Genomic DNA, 15105 nt, shown 5'->3' with positions numbered 1-15105 from the left:
TACACCAGAAATATAGATTTTCCACTCTCCGTTTGCATAATTGCAATACGATGACACTTAAAAAGGGGGCGGGAATAAATCTTAGCTGTTCTTTACAACAATTTTTTTGAGTGTTTCTAAACAAATGTATCTTTAAAAAACCCTAAATCAAGTATCATGAACAATCACATAATCATCATTTTTCCACACAGTCAATTGTATTATTATTATTATGAAAACATTTATTGCACATGAAGTATTCTTTGAAAACCTAATTTATATTGTGTACACGGTGTGAAACGTAATAACTCCATTCCAACAGGATTTGAACATTATCTTTAGTTTTTAGCTGAGTAAAACTGAAGTGTTGCCACACTTTGGTTGGGCCAATATTAAGTTACTAAGGCTCAGTTTCTGCACTGGGATTCTGCATTAAGGCAGACCCTTGTATCTGGGAACAGTCCCATTATCTTTTATGGAATTCTGTTTGAGCTCAGGGTCCATGCTAACGAATTCTGATGTAGCATTAGTGTCTTTGTATTCTGATATGTGTTGCAATATTTTGTCAGGGTACTAGATCCCAATGATAGTATTTTATTAGAGAGGGAAATAACTGACCATGGAGCGAATTTAATATATTTGTTAACTGTTGTCACCTTGGTCTTCACATTAATGCCAAGATAGAAATCCCTCCCATGTGTCATGTGTTATGATATTCCCAGTATATGGATTGTAAATGTTTTATTCATCATGTTGTTCAAAGGATTCTATGCTTGATGCTTGTCAGCCCTGTGCAGTTCTTCAGACACATCCATGCACTATGGAGCACAGCTTGTAAAGTCAGAATAAAGAGCCAGACATGTAATTCCTTCTTTAGCTCCCACTCCTGATATTTAGCTCCCTCTACCTCAGTCCTTTGCCCATCAGTCCACTCCAACCTCTCCATTTCTGACTGGCTGTTTGGTGTGCTTTTATTTGTTTATCTATTTTATTTATTTATTTATTTATTTATTTATTTATTTGTGTGTGTGTGGTGGTGGGGGGGTGTGTGTTGCATTTAGAATTTTTCCAATCTCTGTATGTGTGTTTGTGTCTATGTCTGGGTGGAGGTATTGTGGTGGTGAGTGTTAAGTAATTAATTTAGTTGCATTTCCCCTTTGCATTGTTTTGTTGTCTCTCTTTATTTTAATTGTCCCTCCCTGCCCTCATTTAATTTTTTTTTTAAACTCTGTATTTTTATTGTCTGCCGTTGGGATGGGAGGAATTCTTGATTGTTCTCATCTTTGAGTGTTATATTTCTGCTTTTTTGTTAATTAGGGATTGATTTCTCTTTTTCAGATTGGTTTCTAGAGAGCAATGGTTTGGTTTTTTTTCCGTGTTCTGTTTTGGTTTTGTTGCTATTCTCTCCCCTGCCCCGCCAGTCATTAGTGTAGGGTGTTTTCTTATTTTCAGCATTTACTGCTGAATTTTTAAAAAATGAACACATATGCAACGTATGTATTTAGCCTGTGACTTTGCGTACCCAGACTGATGACAGGAAGGGCAATAGACTTGTTTTGCAGTCTCAGAAAGGATGCACAGCCCAGCCCTATGTTAGTAGCTTTATTTTGTTACTGCTGTTTTACCATGACTGCCTTTTGTTACCCCTGTTTATGAGGGACATTATTGTATCCTGCACATCTTTTTTTTCATTCGATACATAAATTGACCACATGAGTAGGGAAAATGGTCTATATTCCTCTTCAAAGTAGCCCTGTATATTCCCACTTGAAGAATGCAGTCCTTTGCGACAAAGTGAGCCTCAAGAACTTTCTAGAAACGCAGTGCCTATTGGACTGCATAAGCCCTGACTCTGCAGCACCAGAGTTTGGATTTGAGCTGTATAGTCTCCAACCCCCTAAGTTCCTTTCTTTCGACAGGTCACTGCAGATGTAGGGACCTTTGCTCTGTGCATAGAATTTTGGTTTGATTTTTTGACCAGACTTCCCGGTGTTTTTAGTAGCATTAGTAGTTTTACTGTTGTTAAGACTGTTTTGGGTAGTTTCCCAAAGAACATTTACTTCATTTCTATACTTTCGTGTAGTTAGATTCCTGGATTGTTTCAAGTTTCAGTTCCATGGTACTGTACCTAATCCAACCCCAAGGACCCTCAAAAAGAAAGATTAGGCTTGAACGGTATATCTTATGCCACATGCCTTTTCAAATCTGCATTCACATTTCCTCATGGAGAACCATTCACTAGATCGTTTTTTGGCATGTTATCCCTTTACACCACAGGTCCAAAAGGACTGGCACACTTTGGGATTTCCTTTGACAGAGACCTTATGAGACAGAGGCCTTCTGATCTGTCTTGAGGACAGGCTCCCATTCCTGGGGAGGGACAGAGTAGGCCATTGTTACTTCTTTTTTGCCATGACTGCCTTTTGTTACCATTGTTTCTGAGAGACATAATTGTATCCTGCACGTCTTTTTTTCATTCTATACCTAAATTGACCACGTGACTAGGGAAAATGGTCTAGTGTTCCTCTTCAAAATAGCCCTGCATATTCCCATTTGAAGAATGCAGTCCTCTGCGGCAAAGTGAGCCTCTGTTTTGAAGTCCTCTAACGTGGGGAAGCGGAAGCCTCTTGTGCCTGGCCTGTGTTTGGCTCCAGGTCAGAGGAATGTACCATGTCTGGTTGTAAGGCTATCCTAGAACTGAGAAAACTGTCTCTCATCTAAGGGTATGTCTACACAACAAAGAAAAACCCACAGCTGGCCTGTGCCAGCCAACTCTGGCTTGGGCTGCGGCGCTATTTCATTGTTTGGTTGGCTTCCACGCTCGGGCTGGAGCTTGGGCTCTAGGACCCTGCAGGGTGAAACGGTCCCACTGCAGCCTGAGTCTGGCAGTCTACACAGCAGCGAAACAGCCCTACAGCCCAAGCCCCGCGAGCCCGAGTCGGCTGGCACCGGCCAGCTGCTGTTTTTTTCTTTGCTGTGTAGACATAACGTAAGTTGGTGAGTGCTACCGCCTCTGATGGTACCTGCTCCCGCCAGGAACTGGCGTTTGTGGCCAGGAGAGATTGCTCTGTTCTCCACCCCATCTTGCCACCCCGAGATCCTCATTCCAAGCCTCTCACCTATCAGTACCAAGCCTGGAGGTCCACTCAGGGCCTGGCATTTGTGGTGACTCTACTCACCTTTATGCTCAAAGGCAGAGGAAAGAGGAGACAGAGCTCAGTGAGGGTTCTGTGTGAAAGAACTCAGTGCCATTATAAAGAAAGAAGGAACACTTTCCTGGCTTCCATAGAGTTCTGTTCTCATAATATTCTGGAGTTTAGTGGAAAAAAACAAGGAAGTTGGAGAATCACATGGTGCTTTTTAAACAGCTTTGACCATCCAGTGTCATTAGGGGATGCTCAGACAGTCCCAACAGGCACTGCTTTTCTAGAAGGTTCCCAAAGCTCATCAGCACCAGAAATGTGAATCATCCTACATTTATGAAGTGTCCACATCCTACAAGTGTGAATATGTAGAGATACTACATATGCTGGTAAGTAGCCTTTCTTTCATTTTAATGTAATTTTCACTTTTTCTACAAGATCAATAGTAGAAACAATCAAAGATAAAATTTAGATCACAGCATTATTGATTTCACTTTAAAGGGGGTTTCATCTGCTCTATTTCAAACTTCATGCACTCCGTTCTGTAACTTGTGTCCCGAAATGGACCCAATTTTCTGTGTACTTAGTTATGAGACATTTTCAGTGTTTGAAGCTTCCTGTGGGAAGTAGTTAAGCCAGCAGTGATCTTCTTTAAGCCCTCCTCCAAGACAATCGTGGATTCCAGAAACTGAGCTGATAGATCTCTTTAACATAAAATATTTCTATCTTGCTGTGTTATTGTTTGCAGAGCAGCCACAAGGGGACAACACTAAGGGTTTGGAGGTGGCAATGGTGACAAAACCCTAGTGCTGAACCAAGTTTGGAGTTCCTAGCTTAAGTATTTTATTCAAAGTGTTAAGGGGAGTGAGGTGCCCAACACTCTTTGAAGTGCGTACAATATAAATACATAGTGTGTTAACACTTAGTGCGTTGTCAGTCATGTTTGGTGTGCAGACGTTTGGATGACTTTTTCTTATTCCCCATGCGCGGTACATACTATGAGGCAGTTGGACATGGACAAAAGCCACAGTGCAAATGACTCCATTATAATCCTCACTGTTTGCACAAGTTCTGTAATGTGTAAGCATGCATCATGAAAATGGGGAGGAATACGAGGATTTACAGTTTGGCTAGGATGTGTACTGACTGTGAAACTGTGAGGGGAAAAAGAGTAAAATTTCACCAAACTACAATAAAATACTCATCATCCCACACTGCACTCGTTATTAGTAAAACACAAAGCTTCTGCTTTTACAGTTACAGAGCTTCCTGTATAAGCAAACTACTATTATCAACTCCTTTCCTTACACTATTTCTGAAGAGACTTTGATATGATATTAAAGATGTTTGAATTTTCTGGGAGAGTGAAATGTAGGGAAATATAAGGAAGAACAGAAATAAGTAAGCTAAACCAAAACAAACAAACAAAAATCAAATCAAAGAGGCTCTGGGTTGATCAAAACAATGGCCAGTCATTTCGTATTTAATTTTTTACGTTGAATGCATTATTGTACATGCCATTGTTCTAAACATAGCTCTTTCCTTGCCATCAGACAATTGCTCCAAAATGTAAATAGAGACTGTGGATTTGTTGTGCAAAAATGTAGTCATTTTCTTTAACCAAAGTTAGATTTCAAAATTAGTTTCCTTTTTATATTTGATGAAGCCAGATTATAAACATTTTTGAAAGAGAGCGAGCCTATCATTATTTCTCATTGTGCAATCATTGTGCTGTCTTGGTGGTTTACTTCAGTTGTCTTAGGAATGTTTGGGAATGCTAGAGAAATATGTGGTACCACAGGAGTATGAGGAACAGATTCTGAAAAATTTCCTTTAAAAAAGGAAATGATTTCTTAATTATTTTAATGGACCGGACCGGAAGCTTTGTCTTCTTTTGAAAAATACATACAGTTAACTATTGAAGGAAGATCATATAATTAGTGTTACATTTACTTTGACATACAAAATATGAGGTACAGTACTCTTCATGTGATGTTACCAAAATGAATACAACACTTCTAAAAGCTACAGTAGATTTCCCAAATAATTGGGATGCAGTTCTGACTGCAAAGATCTTTTCTAAAATGTGGTCATTAGTCATAAGAAGCATAAGAAGTCATAAGTTGTGATCCATTAAGAAGCAGCATACTGGAATGGATCAGACCCTCTATTGAAATTAAGGAGCTCAGGATCTATTTCTGTTGTGTGACCTTGGGAAAGTCACGTTAAGTGTTCTGTGCCTCAGTTTCCCCATCTATAAGATTATAATAATTATACTCACTTTCCTGTATGAAGTCTTAGAGATATATGGATTAAGATTCCTTTACAAGACCTAACTATTTTTTGTATTACCTTTTGAAATATAACCTTTAAGGAATGTGAAATACCAAGTCCATATTAGACATGAACTTTTGCAAATTACTACTCGTCAGTTGATTGTCTCTCATTGACTTTGGTGGACTTTGAATCAAGCTTAAGTGTGCATCTACCAATTGGAAATGTATATTTGGTTTAAAATAATATGCCTTTGCACTATAAAGTCTAACAATTACTCATTTTCTATCTGGCTAACCTTGATGAACTCTGAATGTCTGTTTGTGTTAAGACAAAACTTCGATTTTCTATGATGCAGGAATAACATTTCAGTGAAATTGATGCATAAATGCAATAGCAGATTTTTGTGAAATTCTTAGCAAATAAAATTTTATGTGGAAAACTCCCCTTACATTTGGAAAAGAGAATTCTTAAAACATGACAAACAGGCTGTCACCCGTCGTTATACAGGGAAAGTGGCATGGCTTAAGAAGACCCCAGTTCATTTTTTTTTTTAAGATAAACAAAGAACTGGTGGAGAAACCCTTGATTCATTGTCTGGTAAGTAACTGAGTATTTTTTTTAAATGAAATCAGACCAGAATAACTTAAGAAGAGTACATTATATATACATGTATGACTTTACTAAACTAGATTTTGAAAGCAAAGTATATTAATATAATAGCAAAAAAATCAAGTAAAGTCATACTTTAAATGTATTTTTATCATAGTAGTACAACATTGTTTAAAGTAAATATATATAACCTACATTTATAAATGATACATATCATAACTAAGAAATACAGTTAGAGATTTATGTGGAATTCTGCAGAAGTCAGATGTTCAAAAATACTGAAAGTCAATGTACAATGAAATAAATTTTAATTTTACAGTTTCTTCATCATGTTCACTCTCTCACACTTCACCCACATCTGCCAACAGTCAAGAATCAAGATGCCAACATACCATTAAAACAGAAACAGCTGGACTCTCTTCACCGGTTGACCGCCCAGCAGCTATTGGATGCTCCTCTTCTCAGGCCCAAGCCCCCTTTGTTGGATATCCCTCTTCTGGACACTTGTCCCCTCTTGCTTTTTTCCCATCCACTGGACACTCCTTCCCTATTGGGCCCCTTCCTGATGGCACTTTCCTTCTTGGTCCCTCTTCTCATGGACTATCGAAAATTGACATTTTAATTTCTGAAGTGAGGGAATTGAAAGAGGAAGTAATTAATGCTGTCCAGGAATTGAGAACTATAACAGATCACCTAGGTTACCTGGTGGCCTATATTGGACAGAGTTCAAGAATACTTCCAACTCCTGGTGCACCTACAGAAGGCTAAAGCATATGCTTTAGAAATACATAGTCTCCATCTGACAGATGCATTCATCTTATAAGGTTAATCTTGATGAATATCTGTTAAACATTTCTGTGTCTTCAGTTCAATCTATATTCCTAAAATCTTTGTATGTCAAAGAATGTTTTTATGCTGATTTATATCCTGCTAGTGAATTTTGTTTAGATCCAGTTTTGTATTTCCTTTTTAATAGCTCAAAGTTCTCTTTAATAAATGTATGTATTTCTTATGCATATATCTTGATTTTCTGTGTTACTTTTAAGTGTATTTTGTGTAACAAAGTCAGACACTGACACTGAAAGAAAACTATTCATTTTCTTAACCTCAACAGTCTTAAGGTAAGAAGTCCTTTTCATCATGAATAAGCTTTGAAATTTATTTTAAATCAAAGTTCTTAATTGCAGTTGACCTTTCTGAGTCTGTTGGCAGCCATCATGCTGAAAACTGGCATCATGGTGATAATAGCAGTAGCATAGAAGTTTTGTGTGAGAGACTATAAACCAGTTTCTGACCTACTTCCCTATTGGCTTAAGAAGCAGAAATAGATAATGTTTAATATTCAAGCAGTATGTCTAATTTTTCAACATCAACATTCCTCGTATGACACTTAATCCAGCATTAAAGTAAGTTTGGATCTGATTTGCTTTGGACTTCCTTAGTGTAAGTTTTATAAGGAATGTCTCTTGTAAACATAATTGCAGATGCTAGCAGTAGGTTCAGCAATAGTTTAATTAGGGTGAAAAGTGCTTCTTACCTTTTGAGTTTTGATAGCTGCGCTCAGCGGAACAGGTAAAACAATTCTCAAAGACTTGTTACTTTGAAAAGACAATTACAAATTAAAATATAATGAATAGTATACGAACATAGTGTCATATTAACATCAATGAGAGTTCCACATATTCATCAAGCATAGTATATGATCCATTGTCAGGTGAGAACATGCTATAGTTTATCTTTATGTTAACTTTAAACTCACCAGTGAGCAGAATAAAGAAATAGGGTACACTCACAGGTGTCAAATCCTCAACAGATGCAAATAGGTTTCACCAGCTAAGGGTGAAAGTCTAGTCCCACTGAAGTCAATGGTACAACTCCCTGATCCTATGAGATGTGGAATGCCTTCATCTTCTGTAGGAACTGGCAATCAGTGCACCCTCCCCCTCCCCTGAAGAGAGTCATATTTTCCTGAATAGCATGTTTTTCTTACTTCATTAACAGTACACCTGTGGGAGGGGGAACTATAGGCTCAGTCCAAATGTATTTTATGCCTAGACTTGGCTACTTTTTTTTTTTTTTTTTAACATTTAGTAACCGAATCTGGGTTATAATTGTTTGCACTTAGCATACTCCACAGAACAGATGATTTTCATTCTTTGTGTAAGTGGGGAAATGGCCCTGCGACTGTGGGGAATGTTCCTGGTTTATACACTATCCCGGTGGAATTGGCTAGCAAAAGGATCTGAATCCTCACTCCAGCTCTCTTCACCCAGAGGCCTTTTGGACCTCAAGGGATCCCCTTCCACTCTCCAGTGTGGCAGAGTCCTCGTAACCCCAACAAGGCTGGGTCCAGGATCCGTGCGAGACTCAGCCCATGGTCTTGTTGTGGTCACTTTGGCAGGGGCGAGGCTGTCCCCACTCTGGGGTGCTCTCTCCGCACTGAACACTTCCTGACCCACTGGTCATTACATACGGTTCAAAGCAAATACAATTGATTAAACAACTAATGAAAAATAAGGAAAAAATGGGAAAAGTTAAAGGAACAAGTAACCTTACTGTGTGGGCATGGGGACGCTACAACCAGCCGTATCTGGAATGCAAGGAAAGTTCACAGTCTGTTCCGCACACATCCCAGGCCTCCTTCCCAGGCCCTGGCTGCGCTGCGGTGATACCAGGCTTCAGACACTTGCTCTGGCGGTAGCCACACGCCTCCAAGAGGCAGGAACCCTTCTTCCCAGCGTCGGCCCTCATGTTGGGGTTGCAATCCCCCGCCAGGTCCGGCCTGCAAGGCTACTTGTCTGGGGGTGTCTCCCTGCGCTGGGCCCTTGCTGTCCAGGGTCCCCCCTCGCTCTTCCCAGCTGCTCACCACACTTGGCCCCACACTGCTCCAGCCCCTGGTTCCAGGCTGCCTCTGGCGGCTGCTGCTCTCTGCAGCTCAGCTCTGCTCTCTGGGTTACTCCTCCGGTTCTGGCTACTGCTGCCCTGCTCAGCTCAGGCTGTTGCTCTCTCCTTAGCTCAATCTGCTCTGGCTCAGGCAGTTCCAGCGGAGGATGGGACCCCAGGCTCCTTAGTCCCTCATTGGCCTGTTTGCCCTGTCAATTGAGCTGCCCTGGAGAGTTGGTCCCTCCCCATTAACCCTTCCAGTTTCTTTTGGTACTGGGAGAGGGCCAACCAAAATCCCCCACTAACTTTCAGTAAGGGGCCAACAATCTCCTTACATTTGTCGCCGTTTTCTCCCATCATCATGCTACCATCATGCTGTTAAATTGTAATTTTGTTCAACCTAAGTCTAATGATTTTATTTCACTGGTGTTTCAAACTACTTCTCAGATTTTCCCATAAATCCTCTAATGTACCACATCTGTGAAATAATCCTAAACTGCTACAAATATGGATTACAATAATATTAAGAGTAAAAACCTTGAGACGTCTTGGCATGAATATTTCTAAATGAATAGCTTTTCCCCAAATTGTCTTATCTCAAAACTCATCTGTAATCTGGTTAAATTAGAAATCTTCCAGTGTCTTTCTGACTCTTACAGTTAAGGTTACAATATTGATTTTATTTTATTGGCCAAGTTTCTTGGATTCTTAGCACTAATAAGATGCTGTGGCCAAGAGCTTTTCCCTGGAGTCATGATGAATGTTAGTGATTTACCTATACCATTATTTAATAAATGACTAAAATATACTTAAAGTCCTGTACAATTTGTTTGGGTCTTTTAATTAGATTTTCCCACAGCCTCCCAGGATGCTTTTTATCATTGCCTGTCCATTGGAATAAAATCACTTAAAGGATGATGGATGGATGATGGAATAGACAAGTGTGTTTCTGAAGAGTAAAGAAAAAAGAAAAAAATTGCCATGTATATCTAGTGTCCCCTTTCTATAATTTGCATTCTCATAATGTGAGGGTTTTTTTATGTTTTAATAAGGTGTTATAGGGTAGTTTGAGTTTCAGAGAGGTTTCAGCATACTGGTAGAACTGTTTTATCGACAGATGTTTTTGTAACAGCAACATGATAAATATTTGTGGGCTTGGGTTTAGTATCCATTTTTTTAAAGTGAGATTAAAATTACTGCTCTAAGGAATGATATAATCGTAAAATATACTGTATTTAGAACAATGACTTTGTTCCCCACCTGACACAGCCTTGTTCATGAGTCAAAATCATAAATTAAATTATAATGTGACAGTAAGTAATTCCATCCCATTAACATTAAGTTTGCTATTGCTTTCTGATGATAAAACAGAGTGCTAGTCTTCAGGAAGGGAGATTTGTAGGAAATAGATACAGAATTATCACACACTGTTCTTGCAGCATAGCTTGCCATGCTTTCAAAGTAATCTTCATGGGGAATAAATGCAAATGTAAACAAAAAGATCCTTTTTTCAGTATGGCAGTTAATTACTTACAAGCCACATGACACCATCAAACAACTGCTATGGGATTAAGTCCGTATGTCCTGTCATATTCTTAAGGATTTTTAAAAATATATATGTACAGATATGATTTTATTCATATTATTCCTCAACACTAAAAATGAGAGCAATGTTTTCCTTGTCTTCCTCTTCCTGTACAATAAACAACATTGGTCTTAATTCAACCAAATTTAAAAAAAATAGATTTAAATAATAATTAAATAATTAAAAAGGTGCTTATCCAAATCTCTGTGTGCACTAACACATAGTTGTTAATAAAATAAATTATACATTTCAAATGTTAATGTGCAGATTTAAGCAAAATGTCAGGAACTATACTGCATTGCTTTACAAGTAAAAATTAGATTAAACTGTGCTGAAATCAGAGGATATTTAGGTCATTTTTTCCTTTGTGATTGACCACCCATAACAGTAAAAATCCATCTATACTTGTTCATACCATGGCATTTTGTGCTAGTTTGATGTATTGGGGCAATATGAGGGATTATAGATACAGCTTTAAACATACTGTGTATATGAGCACTGGAGTAAGCCCTGTGTACAGCAGCACTGAAATTCTCTGTAAAATATCACATTCCTGCAGTCCTTCCTTCATGCTTGCCTCATTCAAATAAAATATTTTATTTTTACTTTCCCCCTGCTTTTTGATTAATGGAGACATTGTCAAGGTTGATAAGCGTCAAAATATACTGCCCGTCAGAGTAGGATTTTTGTAAAATGTTGATATACTGTACCTCCTTACAAGAGCAGATCTTCCAGGCAAGGCAGGCATAACAGGGATATATGGTGCAGAAGCTAAAAACGTGGTTTATTTGACAATCACTTATACATACAAATATTGTAAGAACAAAATATGGAGACTGGAAAGCACAACAGATTGATAATGAGATTCAGAACTATAGGACTTTGCACATGAGCGGGAAATGGAGGAATAATTTGTGTCTCCTATCTAAAAGATTCCCATTGGCTGCAATGGGCTTTAGATCAAACCCAATGTTTTTACATTATCCTCTACTTTTTGGTATTTGAATACATTTCACCCTACAGATACTATTTTTTTTTAAATGAAATTGTTTAGAAAACATTTCTACAGGGTGAAATGTATTCAGTTACCAAAGAGAGGGAGATGATGTAAGAACATTGGGCTTGACCCAGAAGCCCATTTCAGCCAAGGCCCTTGCTTCTAATTTAATGAGAAGCATTTGGACTGAGAAAGTGGGTTAATTCTCTGATGGAAGAGTAATAAGTGTGTGCATATTAAGTTATTCTCGTCTACATTTAGTTATAAATGTGCACACAGTTTCTATCTATGCTAAGATTGACAGAGAAGCAAAATTAGATCTGGCACCAATTTTTAAAATTTTGGCAGAGTAGCTCTGTTCAAACTTCCAGCCAGGCTGCTTCTCAAACACAAAGCAGTCCACAACTGTTGTACAAAATTTGTCTATCTTAACTTGATCTGTAGACCTCCAAAATCCCCTTGAAAGATCCTATGTTTGGCTGACACTGAAAGTTGCTACATCTATCCCAGCAATGTATCAAGTTATTTGGAGTTGTTTGACTTAAAAAAAAAAATAGCGAGAAAGAAGCCACTTTAATCTTTTATGTTTGAAGTGAACTTTTGTGCTGGTGAGATGAATTTCTGAGCTCCTTCAACTCCAATTGATGTCAGTAGGAACTCAGCATTTCTGAAAATCAGGCTTGTAGTCATTACACCCAACCTATAAAGAAGCTGGGAGCCGGATTCTGCGCTCTTACGCTGGTGTAAATCAGAAGTAATTCCACTGAACGCAATTGGTGTGATTCTTCATTGACATACACATTTTGTAGCCATTTTCAGCTGTGCACAGTGGATATGAAACACAACCATTCTGATCTGGTAAGATTTTATACCCGTTTTGCAGAGGTGTACTTGACTCAAGGTGCAAGCAGTGGAGACTCAGGTCCAATGGAGTGTAGAAGGGATGTATTCTGAGATCACAATCTGACACTAGCAGTATCTCCTGCAAATGTCCCTTCCCTGTAATCAACAGGGGAGGATCTTGAATGGGCTACAGGGATTGTAAAATGGTGCCTGGAAGATAGGGTCGTGCGCGCGTGTGTATGTGTGTGGTGGTGGTGGTGGTGATGTGGATAGGGAAATGTGAAAGTGCTTATGTGGCAAGATTATGGGGTGGGGCTGCCCCACACTCCTTTCAGGTTTGCTGTCTTTCCATGTCTGGGAGTTGGAGACTGAGCTAGGTAATTGGCTCCTGTGCACCCCCGTCCTCTGTATTTAAACTCTCTTGAGATTTTCAAAAGTCCCTGGCTCCTGCTAGCTGCATGAAGATGCATCTTTGCTATTTTTTAAAATAATGCTATTGATTTAATATCTTTCACTGTAAAGTACACAAACAACAATGTGAAGATGTTCTTATCTGGATTTCTCAAGGCAATGCTAAAACTAAACATTTCTTTGCTGTCCACAGGAGTGTACCTTGCAAAGAAAGATTAGCTAAATTAAGCTATGATATAAAGTTATGAATAAGAAGTGATAGAGAATAAATTGAATTAAATAGATTTAATGTTATTTATTCTCTATTTCTACTTAATAATCTCTTCACACTTCTGCACCACCGGCATTATAGAAAAGTTAACAACTTGCTGTGCGTTATCTGAAAAATGAGCAAGTGTCCAAAGCAGGCAGATGGATGTTTGAACTTGCCCCGGATCACCAGTTGACTCCAGCAAAGTTCTATTAACAGGTGGCTCGCCGATTGGTGTGCCATGTGACATTTATCCAGGGAGCTACTTGGATGACAGGCTGCTTCAGATTGAGAAGAGAGGGTCTTTGCTTTGATGAGGAAATTGCTGAAACTCATGTCTCATTAGTGTTTCCTAAGGTTCTTTGGAAGTGAACAACAGTTTAATTAAAGGCTGACGTAAACACGTTTCTGCACACTTTCCCTGCAGCATTTTATCACATTAGAATTGATCAAAATTGTTGCCTTGGGCTGACTTGAACAGATATACATCTGGAGCACCATTTGTGCAAGCTGCCGATGAGCAGGCTGCATACGCTGGGCTTCACAGCAACACTCTTCTCCCTTCTTTTGTAGATGGAATTACCTTGTTGGGAGATGAGTTAATCTAACTCTTTGTATTTGCATAAGCCTTTATCTCTTTCATGTGATGCTTTAAAATGTATAACATGCTTCAGCCTGGGCATGCATCTACTGTATCTCCGCCATAACATGAGGATATTATGCAAGAATAATTTGAACAGAATGTGAATTCTTAAAAGTATAATCATGTTACATGTTTTTAAGAAGATTCTAAGCAGGACACGGACATGGGTTATTCTGATTCATGTTGATAGAACATTATGAGAAACAGAATAGCTTGGTCTAAATTTCTGATTTTGGTACTTTTTCCTCTTCCTATGTCTAAGTATTTTTCAAAGAATCAATAGAGTACAAATAAGTCTAACTGAAAAAATATTATATTTTCATTCTCAAAACTATAGCAATTTTATTTCAAGCATATGTCAAAGAACATTTGGAAGAAAATAAATAGGCCTGTTTTATATTCTCTTTCCATCACTTGGTCACCTAACTGTATATCTAAAGCTACAGGAACAAAAGTGTAATTCTTGGTTAACATATATGTTTTAAAAGCAAAACAATATCTGTTATTTTTATTTTGTAAGTGTTGGAGTTATCGTTAAAAATTACATGAATTCTTAAGATTGCCTTAGCTAATTATGCTGCATTTAAAGGCCGCGAACATTTGAAAAAACTAAAGATAATAAAAAGCTGCCCTTCCTAAGCTATAATGATGTATTTTTTTCGAAAACTGGTAAACCTCTGAAGAAAATGAAACTCATGTGCTCTTACCAGGGTTAGAAGCCTGTCCTTTTGGTCAAGGAGGAGACCACAGTAGTCTCTCTCTATAACCTATACAAACAGTTTTTGTTCTGGCTCTCCTGTAAGCTGCATCTGTTATTCCATGGTGAATAGACCATGAAAGCTCCATTATGATGTCAGTGCATACAAGAGGAGAACAAGGGGGGAATGTCCATCTGAATTACTTCACAATGCTACGTACATTGTTTTAACAAAGAAGCTGCTACATGTATTTCAGCTATTCGGTCTTCACAGTTGTGAATGCTGTTTGTGTCATCTTTCTAAAAGCACTCCACTGTAGTATCATGTGTGGCAGGCATTTCCGCTTTAAAGTACAGAGGTTGGGTGATGGGAGTTCATATGGCAGCAAAAGATGTACAGTGTTGATTGCCAATAGCCTTTACCTTCATTCAGAGACAATAATCTCTTGTAGTAATAGTCTTATGGTTGTATTCAGTTTTGCTTTGTAATTTATGCTACTCTGTATGTATTGAACTACAGTTGTTTTAAAGGCAAAACATGCGGGTTGTAATAGTCACCAATTTCCTTTTCTGTACATTTTCTTTCAAATTAGGGATGCCACTGGGGGGTTAATGGAAACTCTGATTACATTGCACTTCATATGACATTCTTCTTTCAAACAATTTAAATAATTTTGGTTTAAAAACAATAATAATAAAAAAGCTTTGGCTTGTTTAATGAAGTAACAGCCACAAACTAAATTAAATATCAGTTGTAGTACAGAAATTAGATCTGCAGACATTTGCAA

The 15105-nt window shown here is 38.3% G+C and overlaps 1 protein-coding gene across 7 annotated transcripts in view; it reads left to right on the top strand.

The window, feature by feature from the left end:
* Nucleotides 1-15105, top strand: part of NFIB (nuclear factor I B) — a 335698-nt gene that overhangs the window by 272750 nt on the left and 47843 nt on the right. The gene's annotated exons all lie outside the window — the stretch shown is intronic.

This window comes from Eretmochelys imbricata, chromosome 5, assembly GCF_965152235.1.
Source record: "Eretmochelys imbricata isolate rEreImb1 chromosome 5, rEreImb1.hap1, whole genome shotgun sequence".
Lineage (NCBI taxonomy): Eukaryota > Metazoa > Chordata > Testudines > Cheloniidae > Eretmochelys > Eretmochelys imbricata.
The sequence above is the reverse complement of the archived record's forward strand: the minus strand, read 5'-3'. Positions and strand labels throughout refer to the sequence as shown.